This window comes from Embiotoca jacksoni, unplaced genomic scaffold (assembly GCF_022577435.1).
Source record: "Embiotoca jacksoni isolate LCO1_2020_lvr unplaced genomic scaffold, fEmbJac1.0.p SCAF_14, whole genome shotgun sequence".
Lineage (NCBI taxonomy): Eukaryota > Metazoa > Chordata > Actinopteri > Embiotocidae > Embiotoca > Embiotoca jacksoni.
The window spans coordinates 65,108-81,584 of NW_027185274.1; the positions used below are offsets into that span (position 1 = coordinate 65,108).

General features: G+C 39.4%; 1 long non-coding RNA gene across 1 annotated transcript in view; it reads left to right on the plus strand.

Moving 5' to 3' along the window:
- The first annotated feature begins 2,813 nt into the window (after positions 1–2,813).
- Positions 2,814–16,477, plus strand: part of LOC138196954 (uncharacterized) — a 118,728-nt gene continuing 105,064 nt past the window's right edge. The window contains exon 1 of the long non-coding RNA XR_011178169.1: positions 2,814–3,208. This is a non-coding gene — a long non-coding RNA (uncharacterized lncRNA). The remainder of the gene's footprint in view (positions 3,209–16,477) is intronic.

Below are 16,477 nucleotides of genomic sequence, written 5' to 3' on the forward strand. Positions count from 1 at the left end.
AGGGGGTTAAGGTTGATGAGCGCTGTGTCGGATTTTGTGTCTGACCCACATAATTTCATCCAAGACGTGCTGCGGGGGCTGAAGATTGTGGCCGAGAGAGTGGCCGAGCCGGAGTTAAAGACAGGGTAGACTCAAGCCAGACAATAGCTGGGGTCACAGGTCCTCAGAGATCGTGGGTGAGAGGGCTAATGTGTCAGTATTGAGCTAGGAGGAGCAGGCCGGTATTGATCAAGGCCAGTTTGTCTATTTTGAACAATAAATTAGGTAGGGCTTTCCTGAGTCTGAGAGGGTCACAGTCTGATGGAACCAGTGGACAACCTACTATAACATATACAAATTTATTGAAAAAACTGATTGAACCCTCACACTGTCAGGTCAAACCTGTTCCAAAATAGAACAGTGGCAGAAGCATGATGTACCACTGACCAACAAGCTTTCTTGATTGAATGATTGTGTACCACAACTGGAGTGAATCCACTCGGATCCATTTGGGTATTGGATATTTGACATCTAGACCAGAGACCCAATATACAACTTAGACATCTCACATGATTAGACTGAAAAGTCTGAAATAGTTTGGACCAATGCTGACAGAGGTCTTGGTTATTTTGAGTGGAGTGGATCCATAATGATCTCATGCATCATTGGTGTGACTGTTTTGTTCCTGTTTCTGTCTTGAATCCAGCAGGCTGAATACATCTCACAGTTGAGTTAAATGCAATTGCAGTTGTAAATGCAGTTGAGTTAAATTATTTAAAGCAGAGGGCCATAGAGGATGTTGTTAAGATTGTGGAAATCTTCTCATAGGCTCCTTTACTATTTTCTGTCAGGATTGTAGGGGTGTTGGGGTGTTTCAATAACATCCTGTGGTAAATGTATCCTGGACAGAAACAATGTAAAACTTCAGTATGCATAATACAAAGTGCTTGCTCGATTGTATAGCATTGTCTTGAAAACCCCCTTCTGATGCAAAAATCTTTTTTAAGTGCTCTTTTTACATTCTTCACACTTTTGTCACTTTTCATGTGCAAAACCTTCAAGGAGGTACTTTCTGAAAATGAGCCCATATTTCCAATATGCAAGACTGATTGCATCCATAGGACAAAGACACACAAAAGGCACAGAGTTTTGAGAGAGAAATTGTCATGAAGCCAGAAGGAGTGTGTGAGAAAGTAGAAACCCTTTTCACTTAGATTTGGTTGAACAACCCGTCGTCTAACTAATTGTTTTCAATCAATGTTGAACCCTGAAATCCTACTCAATAACTTTAGTAATTCCTTGTTTTCATCCCCACAGATTAACGAACACAGACAATATTTCTGTGCTTTTAACTCAACTGTGACTCCTTCAAGCTTGACTGACCCCTCTCCTCCTTTGTTAGACTTTGTAGCTTTTAATTTTGATCTCATTGCACTCCCACCCTCGTTCCCCATTCTTGCATCAACCCCCTGCAAAGCTGGCACATGCGGCTCTGACTTATCCAGCCGTGGCATTGACCTTTCATCTTCATATTGACCCACTGTTTCCCATGACCTCTGACATCTTGGGGTCAGGCCTGCAGTCGTCTGGGCCTCCTCTTCTTCATCCACCTGGCTCCTATCTCCTACCACTCAGATGCTCCAGATGGATTACTTGGCTCAGGATATCTACAGGATTACATTGTTGTTTCAACAGAGAGGATCAGCCAAACTCCAGGTCTGAGTAGCAGCTCTGGCTACAACATTATTTCTGTGATTATGGTTAGAATTTTTCCATCAAATCCTGAATTGGCTGGTATAACATTATCCTAAAGCATCTCTTTAAATTTGAATGGTCCCTTGTCACACTACAGATGCGGGGGAACTTTTTCAGCCTATCTCTCTCTCTCTCTCTGTCTGTCGCTCTCTGAACTCACTGTCCTCATTCCACAGCCTGGTTTGGATATATAGTGTCCTGATAGTTTGTTGTGGAGAATCTGGGTCAATGTGGGGAGCCTGAGATAGCACAGGCACGAGGCTGACTCACTTAAGCTATACGTCACCCATTGCTGTAGAAAGACTAGCCAACAACAATACCTATTTGTGGATTTAAAATGGCAAGAATTCCATATATTCCACATACCTGCCAGATGTGTCTGTTTGAGTTCTGAAAACATCACCTTGTGTGCTATTGGAACAGGTGATAGGAACAACAGAGCCAGGCAGACTTTAAATAGGAGGCCGCATACAGCAGGTCCAGATCATATTTGAGCTCTCTCAAGCAGAAGTGATACAGCAAATTGTTCAAATGAGCACATTTCATTGTTAACATTGACTGTGTTTTGCCATTTTGAATGACATGTCCATTCATTTTGGATTATACATTACATCACTGAAGTTTGGAAAGGCATCTAATATGCACATGATTGAATTACATGGATTGAGAATATGCAGAAGGCCTACAATATTTTTTAGCAGTCAAATGACAGCTGAGAGTATTTTTCCTTTTTCCAAATTGTCTTTCCACTACTTTTAAGACTGTTGTGTATTAAGTGTGTGATTTCTTTGTTCTCCTGCAAAGTGGGGCAGTGGACTTTGGTCCAACAGCAGCATTCCTGATCCCTGCTGAATTTAGAGCTATAGGGAGAGGGGACACAGAGGGGAAAACGCTGTAAGGGTGAAGGGGGAAGGCAAGAACAAGAGAGGAAGTGAGTGTTCATTACAAAGTGTGCCTATCGTTTGTGGGCATGCCCAGTAGAGTTCGCCTTGCTGCCTGAAATCCAGCCTCTAAATTTGAACAGGAGGGAGACGAGGTGACTGAGCAGACTTTTGTTGCTGCTCTCTGTCTCTCTCTCTCTCTCTCTCTCTCTCTCTCTCCTTCTCGCTCTCCCTCGCAATGTTATTTTTCCCCTCCTCTCTCACTAGTGAGTGTGTGGAGAGATTTTTGTTTTTACTATGGAATAGCAAGAGGAGGTCCAGAATTTCAGTTAGTGCAAAATACAGCATGGGGAAGTAAAGAAAATAAGAAGAGGAGGGGGAGGGAAAAAAGACAAGAGAGAAAGGCAAGAGAGAAAGACCTCACCCCATCTTCCTCTTCCTATCCTTCACTCCCTCCTCTGCCAACGACTTTTACCCCTGAAAAAGCGGAGGGACCAACTTCAAAAGGCAGTCAGGAGGGAGCTGGATTGGGAAACGTGAGGAGAGAAGCAAGTTGAGAGGCTGACCGGCGCTGTGTTTGCTATGCTGTCCAGGTCAGTGCCCAGGAAAGACTGCTCAATCTTTTCCTTTTCTTCCCTTTCTTCTAGCAAACGTCTGCTTACTTGCTGTTCATTGTGCATCTTTTGCTTTTTTACATGTACTTGTTTTGTGAGTTTCAAAAATGTGGGAACCGTGTTGATAAGACTGACTGACTGACTCGGACTGAATGACAGGTTGTACATCGTCTCATCTCAGCACCATCCGATCGGTGTCGCCCACAGCGGAGTGAAAGTACTGAAACTCTAGCTGCTCCTTCAGCACTGCACATGGGAACAGTTTTTAGTTGATCAGCTCAGAGGTTCACATGCGTACACGTGTTTAGGGAGGACAACTTCGCTGAATGTGGCCACGTGGTTACAATAAGGGAGAAATCAGAGATGTACTGTAGGCTGGGCACTCACTTGCTGGGGGGTGGTGTTGCAGTACAAAGACTTCATTAATTTTCACCTTTTCTAACAGAACTTTTGAATGCCTTTTTGACACAACTCCTTTCTGGTGTCCTGATGTAAGTGGTTACTGATGTAAGATCAGTTGGTTAGATGAAAAAAGAAGGCTTCGTTTTTAACAGGTGTGGCTACTCATATTGTTTTTTTGGTTTTTTTATCCCCAAATTTTCACTTTGAATTTTGACACTTTTGATGTCTCTAGATTTTCACACGTATGTCTCTCGATTTTCACACGTATATCTCTTGTATATCTCTTTTAAATACATGTTTAGATTTTAAATAATGCAGTATAATGTGTTCCATTGTTAAATTTACATTTTCAATGATGGCGTCTCAGCTTTGGCTTAACTCCAAATAAATATACAATCATCTGGTATTTAAACTAGTAAAACATTTTTTTTTTTTTTCCGCAGAACCTGTTTTATTTTAGTTGTATTATTTTGAGTGAGGATAATCTTGATGATTGTTTATTTTATGAGAGCTGTCAGGCAGCTCACCTGTCTGCTGCCGTCCTTCATCCCAGGCACCCCTGAGGGCCTGTCCCATTAGCTATCCCAGCATGCCTTGACACTGACAACCAAGTGTCAGCAGTGGCCTCCCAGGATAATTTGTTGTTGACAGGTTTATTATTCCTGAGCTGTGGAAGTAGGGCACAAAATGTACATTATGGCACTATCGGGAAGAGGAGAGAGACTTTTGTTTTTACAACTCATTATTATCACTATAATAACAATTAGTAATGATAATAATAATAATTTGTATTATTGCAGTAGTATTCTGTTTTCTGGTTTGGACCTCTGACATTTTATTTTTTTCCATTGCTAGAATCTGGACAAAACAGAATTTATGCCAGAATTGTCAATAATTATCATTACTGATTAATCAAATCATTGTTTTCTTGATTGATCCTTTTGTCAATAAAATGTCAATAAATTGTAAAAAATATCTATTACAATTTACAGTTCCAAACTGAAATCAAACATCACACATCATATATTAAGCTATATAATAGTAGGTTAAAGTATATTGTATGGTGGGAATTTTTTATATGCATGTTATTTTACTCGTAATTTGTCATTTCTAATCTGTGTAGATTGAAATGATTAATGTTTTTTCAGCATTCAATTGCCCCCTACACCCTCTCCTCTGAAGGGAGGCACTTCTTTGATATGTTTACAGTAGTAGTGACTGTTGTCATCATCATCTCCAGCATACCAGACATACTGTTGCTGACCCTTTGCTCAATCCTCAAGCTTGTAATTTTTTCAATTTTTTTTTTCAATTTTTTTTGCATTGAATAGTGCATACGTAACATATGCACTCACAAAACTATCTACTAGGTACTTGGCAGTTAATGGAAAACAGTTTACATATTTGGAAATTACGAAGCCATTTTAGCATTTATTTGAGATTATATTTCAATATTCCCTTGCAGAAAAACCACATGGTTTTCTCATGCCAATACACGTGATCACATGTGTTTGTGCACATGTGAAACATGCCCAAGGGAAATGTGGTTTTGAAACATTTTCATGGTGTAATGGATGAGGCCTATGTAGATTCCCATGTGAAAACCTTTCACATATTTTCCCATGTTATCATATATTGCAAAAGATGATAAAGATGTGTCATATATGTGATCACATGTCCCAAGTGGCCTATTGGGCAAACATCAGGGTATTTTTGGAGAGGTTTAATCTTATTTAGTGCTGTTTTTGGTCCTTTTTGGGGAAATTTCTGGCTCTATAGAGGCTAAATGGTCCACTGTGTTCACCAGCTAGTCTTAAAGTTATCATTATTGTTGGCTAAAAGTGCAATGGTTCACCTAATTATATTCTACCTGCCCATGGCCCTGAGATACATCACACACCGGTGTTGAAGTCTCTCCATCTTCTCTATTAAATGATAAAATTACATAAAACGAACATATCTGGTGATGTAGTGAAGCGGGTATTCACCTACGTCCACAGCGAGCTGTTCTTAAGAAAGCTATGCCACATACCACAAGCCAGGAATTATATTGACAAACAGGCTTTTTTTCAACATACGTATTTAAGATTGCAAATTAAATGAGAGCAGTGTAGCGTGTACAGAGGTATCAAGTTCAGTTTTTCTGAACATTATTTCTTAGCAACAGCTAGGTGGCTCCATATGGGGCAACTCAGAAAGCTGTTAAAGCTGCTTATATGTGAACCATCAGGAGTTCATTTATTAAAATGGGGGGGATGACTCCCAACTTCCTGGGAGACTGGTTTCCCACGAGTTTCTCTCTAGGTCCCACCCCTAGGTCCATCTGACGCTCAGTGATCTATCACTCAGCAGGCAGCCATGTTTTCTGAAAGGGCCATGAACTTGTTACCTCCCTCAGTCCGCCTGCATGAATGTCAAACTCATTTTTCTTTTCTTGTGGCCTCTTTTCGCCAGTCTTCCCCTTCCCAGCGTTGCTGATGTATTGAAATAATTGGTCTGTATTCAGTGCGACCAGGTTGCCAGTACAGCGTTTGAATAGAGATATCAAATTTGGTGCCACAATTTCCCTCTGACCTCCCTTTCACAGCTCTCTCTGCCTCCCTCCGAGGTTGCGATGGGTCATCATCATGACTCCTGCCTCTCAGTACAATGACACAACATCCATGGTACATATTCTACAGTGGGTCAGCCGGCCTGGCGCTCTGTCTATAGACTATTCTTCCCTGCTCCGTTGTCTCGGGGATCTCTGGATGCAGCCTGTTCAACATGGCACACATTCAAAATGGCAACCTCAAGGGGCTTTTATTCCTCCAGTAGAATTCAATCACTTTTCTCTCTTGTCTTTCTGCTGAGTTATTCAGAGTTTAATGAGGGAGGGAAGATAAAGGCAAGCTTATGGTTTGCCGGATGATGGAGAGGCTGCCTTTTTGTTTCTGTTGGAGGAGCCTCAAAGAGAGTGTTCATGTGAAATGAGTTCTTTTTTTTTTTTTTTTACCAGAGGGGAAGGTGATTGAGATGTCTGAGAAAGAGCCAGGGAGTCTGGAAAAGCAAGGGTCATTAAAGTGTCAGAGGAGCTGCAGCTCTTCAAATATTCCTCTTCAGTTTAGATACAGCCCAGGTTGTGGGGAGTTGAGTGAGAAGAGGAATTTCATTTTTGCAACATAATGTAGTAAATGTGCTGCGAGGTATTATGATTATCAAATATTAATACACTGATTTCACCATCGGCATCAAATACTTATGCGCCTGCAGTGCCCTGCATCATTTTAATGACTGCACAGGATAATCCCCTTGCATAACTGAGTGTGGGCGGTTTGGAGACAGCTCCTGACATTGTGGGAGGGCATCACACCGGACCCCACTAAGTGGCGGGCTGATGCTAGATGACGGAGCTGTTGTTGTGAAGTTCGGCATGGGTCAAAGTCCATACTATATATTAGCTGTCAAAAAGTGTGTTTACTTTCCTGGCTCCACGGGCGTCAGCAGCAACGCAACGTTCTGCTGTCTGACATCAGAGACGGCACTCAGGGTGGAGAGGTACAAGAGTTTAGCTGGCTTACACACTCCATCTCTATCTCTCTCTGTCTCTCTCTCTCTCTCTCTCTCTCACTCAACTTCAATTCAATTCAATATGCTTTATTGGCATGACGTTTGGATTAAACATGTTGCCAAAGCATAACTTCTTACATAAATAGTAGAATATATGTAAATGATAAAGTAATAAAGAAAAAGATCTCTCTCTCTCTCTCTCTCTCTCACACACGCACACACGCACACACACACACACACACACACACACACACACACACACACACACACACACACACACACACACACACACACACACACACACACACACAAACACTGTGACTGAGGTCAGACCCAGTCTTCCTGAAGCTGTTTGTTACTTTCCCCTCGAGCAGTTTCACCAGCCAGCTGCTGTGGACGTGCAGTTCCTAGTAAAAAAAAGATGTATTTGAGGTATTCATGGAAGAGTTTCAGTACATCCTTCACAGGAATTTGGACAGGTAAAGCAGACTTTTAGGAATACAGAGTTTTTACACCAAACCACACTACATAACTCTCCTGGGTTTGTTTCTGCATATCAGTTGAGATTGGACCCATAAATGTTAAGTGTATTCATCACCTGGCTGCATGGGCGTCAGCAGCGACGCAACGTTCTGCTGTCTGACATCAGAGACAGCACTCAGGGTGGAGAGGTACAAGAGTTTAGCTGGCTTACACACTCCATCTCTCTCTCTCTCTGTCTCTGTCTCTGTCTCTCGCTCAATTCAATTCAGTTCAATTTGCTTCATTGGCATGACGTTTTGGATTAGACATGTTGCCCAACCATAATTTTAATATACACATATCACAAAAATGATAAAAATAAAAAAGATGGTCAAATAGACAACAATTAAATAAGATAACATGTACTGTATGTAACAATACATCCTACTTTTGCTTTCACTCAACTTCAATTCAATTCAATATGCTTTATTGGCATTATGTTTGGATTAAACATGTTTACAAAGCATAAATTCGAACATAAATAGTACAATATAAATGATAAAATGATAAAGTAATAAAAAAAAGAAAAAACTCTCACTCTCACACTCTCTCACGCTCACTCTTACACTCTCACTCACCCACTCTCTCTCACACGCACACACGCACGCACACACACACACACACACACAAAGACAAACACTGTCACTGAGTCTGTTTGTTACTTTTCCCTTGAGCAGTTTCACTAGCACTAGTAAAAAATATGCATTCGAGGTATTCATGGAGAGTTTCAGTACATCCTTAACAGGAGTTTGACAGGAAAAGAAGACTTTTAGGAATACAGAAAATGTTCACACCACACCACAGTACGTAACTCTCCTGGACTTGTTTCTGCACATCAGTTGAGATTGGACCCATAAATGTTAAGTGTATTCATCACCAAGTTAATGAATAAATAATCCCTCAGCAGTACAGTTTTCTTCATATTTAATGCAAGTGTTTAGTGCAAATGTAAAGTGAATACATAAAAAAGCATAAAAACACAATATTATATATAATCGCAGTGATACATATGATAATAAAGTATGTTTTAAAGTAATAAATACCAAAATGGTGGAATAAAAATAAACAATTAAGGAACAAACTTTTAACTTTTGTATGTCTCAGGCTGCGCAACTGGCAGCTTTAAGAAGAATAGAATAAAATAAACAAGTCGTTCTCTTACGAATGAAAATATTCATAAGTAATAAAACCAGTACACTCAGGGGTTTCATTGCTACAGCCTTTGTTGTTCTGGTATGACCACCAGTTTTGTGGCTAAATTGAAATATATATTACTGGGAAACTAGCATTCCTGTTCGTGAGTTTTCTGACTTTGAGACCAAAACAGTATCACTTTAAAGGCCCTGATTTTCAGTTAGCTTTTTGCTTCTGTGGATTAAAATTCTCCTGAATCAGAACAGATTTGGTTATTTCAAATTTCTATATGTCTGCAGGTCAGCAGCTTTCTGGTTTGAAGTGGGTGGAGCTTTGTTAGAAAAGGTGATGTCACATACTTTTGTGTGCACCAGTCTCAGTTTTGCAGTAATGGATTTTTAATCTTTTAATAACTAGGTTATTAAATCACAATTAATCATTAGAATCAATAAATAAAAAGCAGTCATGACAAATAAGTTTTCTGTTTTATTTTAATGCGTAATGTTAATTTTTGTTTATTTAGCATGGATCCCAGTATGTATTGGGGGAAAATGTTTTTCATAATCTTTCTCTGATTTGTACATTTCAATTTGAATTTTTAACTAGCATCTCTATGATTTGCACCCAAAAATTAGTTAGCATTGCTTTGCACAGTATTTAGCCTGTTTTTATTGTGCAGGTGCTGCAATAAAGTCTTGCTGATGGACTGAAGTTTTTATACGTTGACATCCACAGGAGTCATACAATCTATCTTTTGTGGTTCAGTAATATATCTGATAAAGTACTTTGAAGAGAAGATAATAATTATTACTTAATATTAATCATTACATCCCAAACATAAAGTACATCTATGTCCAAGCTCAAAATTAAACTGTATTAAATCCAAACAGTGCATGGCAACTGTGTGAAGGGAACACAGCGGATAAAGTTCTGTAAAATTAAGGGATTAAATCAGGTGCAATTTAGTCATTTGAAGGAATTCATATTTTAATTAAAAAAACATTCCAAGTGATTGTGGGTACAAACGATGACACAAAGTAAATATGTTGAGTGCATAAATTCATTATTAGAAATTTGTTTTTACTTTTAAATTGTTTTCCCCGACCTCCTCCTGTGGGGTTTAAAAAAAAATATAGTTGTGACGGTTTACGATGCCACACTTTTTAAAAATCCCCTTTCAATCCTAGTAGTTTGTCCTTTCATTCAAGTATTCAGCTCTTGCTCTGTGTCATAAACAAAGCACAAATGGCTGCAATTAGAACGAAACATATGCAAAAGTGTCTGAGATAGTTTCATTTAGTGCTAAAAGCTCTTATTCCAAAGATGATTATACTTCCAGTGTGACTTAAACTGCTAAGCAAAATATTGAAGCTGTGTGATGGAGAATGTTTGTGTCTGTGTGGGTGGTGGTGCTAACCGACACACTTGCCCTCTTTCTTTAACTCTCTCCTGCTCTTCATTTCTGTCTGTGTCCTTCCAGCCTCCCTCCAGATTTTTTTCATATCCCTCTACATTTTGTCTCGGTGGGAGTGAGAGTTGCAGGTTGACAGCCTCGCAGGTCTCCTCACTTCACTGTGTGTGTGCCGGCAGAGATTTATCGAGATGATAGAAGCAGTCTGGAGGGCAATATTGACCACAGGCTCTGATGTAAGAGGAGGAAGAAGGGGAGCGGCAGGGCTCCATCTGGCCACTCACTCTGCCTCTAATCACTCCCTGTCCTGCCTAAACGACTTTGCCTCATATGAAATGAAGCTGCAGAAAAAGCTAGCTTTAATACCGAGTGCTGCATATATTCATATATTATCTTTATATACCTTTTATTTCATACCCCCCTCCCCCTACTCCAGGTAGTAGTCAGCATGACACAAACCATACAAATATTTGGTGTTTAAAACTTCACAGACTTCCTGCTACTCTCTTAAATTGTGCATTTATTTTAGACATTTCCAAACTTATAAAAGTGAGAAATATGAATGAATGTAGGTGAGATCTCACAAGAAACATGTATTTCAAAATAAATGCAGTCTTTTTAGTAAAAAAAAAAAAAAAATCTGTCAATTTTCAATTAAATCAAGCAAATTGCAAACCAAGACCTGACCTTAACCCTCAAAACCTGAGGTGGGGCTGTAAATTCACCATTATTAACAATATAACAATTTGTGGTTGTTAAGGCATACGTGTGAGCTGAAGTTAAAATATATGACATCATCAGTCAGATGCTCCCTTTATTGCGTGTGCATAGGTGGATTTATTTTGAAAATCTAAATTTGTCTAGAGTGTATGAAATAAAAGTGGTGTTATCCTAACTGCAGTATTATACATCCCTTTCTTGCCCAGCCATTCCAAAATAGAATGCTCACATTGGATCATTAACTGGATGAGCTTTTGCACTCTATATTTTCTAATTCTCCAGTATACAGTACAACTATACAGTATACTGTATGCAGCGCTCAGCAGACTCCGCACAGGAGAGAAATTGAGTGTACGTGCTAAAGAGTAGAAATGGCACTGAATGTCTTGCAGATAATAAGAACACATGGTGTGGTTCACAGTGTTGGCGGTGCTATTCTGACACTACACTTCAGCTGTGGCTTTACACCGAGGAACAAAAAGTAGCAGTGGTTGTCTCACTTTAAACAGCTTACAAAAAGACATCAGCTCACTCAAATTTCTAATACAAAAATGCTAGTATAGACTATTTTGAACATTTTAAGTTCTCTGTCTTGGTTTCAATACAATTTTGGTACTAGCCAACTCAAAAACCCAAAACTCAAGATCAAAACCAATTTTATTCCAGGTTTTGTCTACATTACTTTGTCCTGTGTCTAATATTGCCTTCACTGTAACTGTAAGTTAGGTTAGAGTGTCCTCAGTTATTACTGGGTGTGGCTGCAGCTCCACACAAAGCTGGCTCACTGTTGCTATCTCTTCTTACTGCTCCTCTGCCCTTCCTCCCTCAGCCACGGCCTTGTCCACTGCAGTCATTACCACGACCACCTGTATCCATCTGTACACCTTCTCTCCTGCCTTCGCTTTCACCTCTCTTCCTCTGCCCCTTTAGGAAGGACAACACTAACACTAATGCTAATTAACTGTTAGGCCTGCAAAGCTTTGTTAAAAATATGAAACCCACTTTTAATATTTTGATTGATAGGAATATGTATTACTAAAGCCTTTACATTAATTATATTTTCTGCCAGTATTCAGTACATTTTATCTTCCTTTGGCCAATTCATGTGATAAAGAAAAAAGAAATACCATTAATATTGACAGAAAATAAGATTTTGGCTCAAAGGCTCCATAATGAAGCTTTAACCTTGGGTTAAAATGATAATATTTCCCAAATCACATTAGATATTCATGACCGAATAAGCAACTATCAAAGTTAAAAAAAAAACTAAAAAAAAACATCTTATTTATCAAGAGTTTATATTAAAATGAAAATATGTAATGTCACTTTTTTTTTTTCCAACTGAGCCTACCTACTTAGAAACAATTCAGTAGAGCTCAGCAGAAAAAGAAATATGAGAAGGCTGTGACATTAAATAACCAAAATGTTTGTAGCTAAGGTAAAAACCTGACTTCATATAGTATTTCTTCTCCCATAAGAAGGTTAATAAAAAAATATGTTTATTATGGACTTTAAAATACCCAGTATTATAAACACTAACACACACTTTTAAAATACAAGAAAGGCCATTTCTAGCACAAACATTATTTTAATATGACCTATTATCAAACAATATGCCATAGCAGAGCATAAAAACATTAATTACAGGGCCAAAATTTTAAAACTCACCCTGCTCTTATGTCTATACCTTACTGTGGCTATATCGTCTTTGCTTATTTATCATTTGGAAGAGATGATTATTGGGGAGAGAAGTGTGACATACTGTGTTGAAAGAATAAAGGAATGCTGAGGGGATGTGAGGAGTCAGAGGCTATTTAACCAGACGTAAAAGTGCTGATACTTGGATTGAGCTGCTGGAGTTTTTCTTGTAGTTTACTGTCGATCAAATCTAGAAATGTTGATGTCAGGCTGAGAATGCTCTGCCTGAAGCTAATGTGAGATTTCCTGTAATGTTGCAGGTTGGAGTCCAAAGGTTTTAAGATATTTTTCAGGTATCATGTCCTCTCTGAATGACCCTTTAGGTACCATGTATGTCTGTCAAACAGTGGTATCAAGAGACAAATTCGGTCCCCCAGCGAAGGAAAAATTAACATAGTGTTCTAAATTGTGCCATTTCAAATTGACTCACTTGCTTCTCTCTCTCTCTTTCCTCATGTTCCATTTTCTGATGTATTCATATGGTAATAGGGGTCAGGAGATGAGGGGGTTCTCACGTTCAATGTGAAACTTGGCCCGTTGCGGCTCAAGCTGCCACGACAGAGGCCAGAGGTGAAATTGCCGGCTGAAATTCCCCAGTGAGTCTGGCCTTGGGCTCGACGGTGCGAGACTGGACTGGACTGGCCTTGGTGGCGGGTGCAAGCCACAGCTCTGTGTATGGCCAGAGTTCTAAGGATGTTGGCTCAGCAAACCTGAGACTTAGCCAGGGCTGAAGGAAACTTTGTCATTAAACTTTGATTGGAATGTTTGTTGAAGAGACCAAAAAGCCGTTTAATTTAGAAGTTGTAGTGCCATTTTTTAATGTTTATGCCAGAATTATCATAATTAAAATTAATGGAAAAAGTCTTTGAAATAGATTTCTGTCAATGGTAACTTGAGGAGTCTAAACAATTCAAGGGTCAACAATAGGCAGTTCTATAAAAACCCTGGATTGTGTTTTGTTTTTGGACATGGCAATGATCCTGGCAACAAGCCAAAAGGTATTGAACAAAATGAGATATCCTCACTCAATTGAACTTCATTTTATTGAGTTGTCTATCAGAAATGTATTATGTAATTCATGTTTGTTAATGTGTGAACACTCAAATTTGTTTTGGTCTCCAACTCGTTGCTTGCAAGTCACTCAAAAAGGTTAACGAGCTACTGGAAGGTCCAAACAATAAGCAGTGCTTCCCACGCAGACTTTACTTGGACTGGCAGCCCAAGTATATTTGGGTCGCCATCAATATGGCCTGAGTGGATTGGATTTCAAAGCGTCCTAGATTCATCTTGGTTGTGTTCACACCTGTTTATTTAGTTGTCCATTTGTGATCTGATTATCGAGGCTGCATGTTAATGCCGGGTGAGAACAGGTGCACACGTGACGTGTCCGTCCTCTGAGCAGGCTTCATGTTCGACTGGTGGTCGTGAAGCATTTTGTCTGCCCGTTTTATCTTCCTTCATCACATGGTCAGGTTTCCTTGATTTCTGTTCTTCTATCATAGTTAAACGTTGTCAAAGTATTTTGTTTTTGGACTGTTTTGTGGTTATTGTTGTCATTTCCTACTTAGTGCTGCAGCCTACAGACAAAGTTAACACAGCCTGCTGTGTTTTAGTCATTAAAAATATGAATCCTCCTAGTTATTGCATATCCATTTCACATACTGTGTCTGGGGCAGGAAGAGAATGCATTTGTTGTCCAAACTGAAAGACAGCGGGGGTAAATGGTGATGTAGTGAAGTATTTTATGACTTAGAGTTTGTACATGGTGTTTTATTTAGAACATTTTCCTGTAATTTCCTTTTCTTTTCTCGAATCATGTCCTCCCCTGATGATCTACTCTGTTCAGATTGCCGCAGTCTCCTCTCCGAGTGGCTTCCGTCAGAAATAGACTCGCTGCCTATCTTTAGCGGAGTAGCACGGCGAACCGCTTCTGAGAAACTTACGAGACAAAGTCTTCATCCCCAACTTCTTTTTGGCAGACCTACAATACCGCACGACACTGACCTTTTACTCCTTAGTACACTTTGTTGCAAAAAGTGGTCCTAAAAGGTCAGAGAATAGTTGATTTAGAGCGTTGCCAAGCTCCTGATTATAGAAGTGCCTCATTTACATGCTTGTAATATAGATGTTGAAAGGAAGATTGTCAGTTCTGAGACTTATTATTATCGAGACTATAATGTTTACCCTCCAGCCCCATCCAACATGACCCAATAAACATGATTAAACACTTTGCCATGCCCTGCAATCACAGGCAATTTTCATAAATTATGTCAAAATTATACATCCTGATTAATAAACAATTTAATATTCCTTTCACCCATGCCTGGAAACAACAAATTATAAGTGAAATCTCAAACTGAGTAATTGTGCAGGAGTAATCAGATACTGAAGGTTGGGGGTAGATAACTCTGAGGTCAATTTGGGAATGACCTTGTTAAGCTAGCAGTGGATTTTTATGAATAGACTCCCTCGTTTTGTGTGTTTTAACCCTTAGGAGCACTGACAGCCCAACTCTACCATGCCTCCCTCAAAAACATATTTATGTAATAAGGGACTCCCATTTGTCAGAGCTGGATTTGTCACATTTATAAAAGATTTTGACAGTGCAAACATGTTAAATCATTTAGTTTCCGACATGTAGAGAGGTAAAGGAATGTGGATTTTTATTGGACTATAAATGCTGCCAAATTTTGAGTTTCAAGCCCTGACTGAGGAGTACATGTTTCATTAGCTGACACTAACTGACACTTTTTCTTGCTCAGTGTCCATTACAGGGAAGACAAAGAAATGAGAAGTGCTATTTATAAAATTGCTTAAACATCCACCCACAGGTTTAATTCTGGGAAAAAGAAGATGGCTGTTCCCAGCTGTACTAATGTTGTTGAAGGCCTCAAAGAGCAGCAACGTGCCCTCAGTTTGATATAAACAAAACAAAACAAAAAACAAAGTGTGTTGGAAAATTTGTAAACTAGGTGCCTCAAGTCATAATTTAATGATAATTGTTTTATTTCTTAGCAAGGGAGTTATGATCTTGAGTAGAATACATCAAGCCTGTTAAAGCATTCCTGAGTGACTATAACGTTATATTTTAGGTGTCAGGGAGGGACTGTGAAGGGTGCATGGGGTTCAAACAAAAATCCTGTTTACAGTAGGAGCCTATGTTTTGTACAGGAGGACCCGGCGGGACCTGCCTTTCTACAGTATTTAAACTTGTACAGTGCAGAGGGAGTATGGTAGCAATTACAGGGCGCTCACATTTCGCTCCTGGTGGAAAGAAAAGTAAACCAGTAGTATTGTTGAATATGATCATGCTGCCACAAATTCCTAAAGTGATGTGGGTGGAAATGCTGTGCTGGCTCGGGAGCTCCAGGACGAAATCCCATGGGTGCTGCGAAGGTCTGAACTACAGGCTGATATTTTTTGGGAAATCCTGTGGGTCATGGGATTCCCGTGGGATTTCTGCAGGACTGTTACTATTCTTCATGTGTCTTTGAACGGAAAGAAAAAAGTCAGTGGGAACAGGCAGGATGGGCATCATATTAGCAATAATAGTTTTTATGTATTCAATAAATATGTAGTTCTGATATGAATAAACACTATTAGCTATACTCTGAACATAACGCCAGTCGTTCTGTTGGCTTTTTTATTCTTTCAATTTTTCTGCCCTGGTAGCTGGTTAGCCAATCAACCAATTCATGGCATATGGATTAACGGTGATGATGCAGCCACTAACATTCAGTGTCACATTTGTGGAAGACAACATTGAAGTTTTTGGAACATTTTCCACAGAGTTGATGGTGTTAAAACTGTGT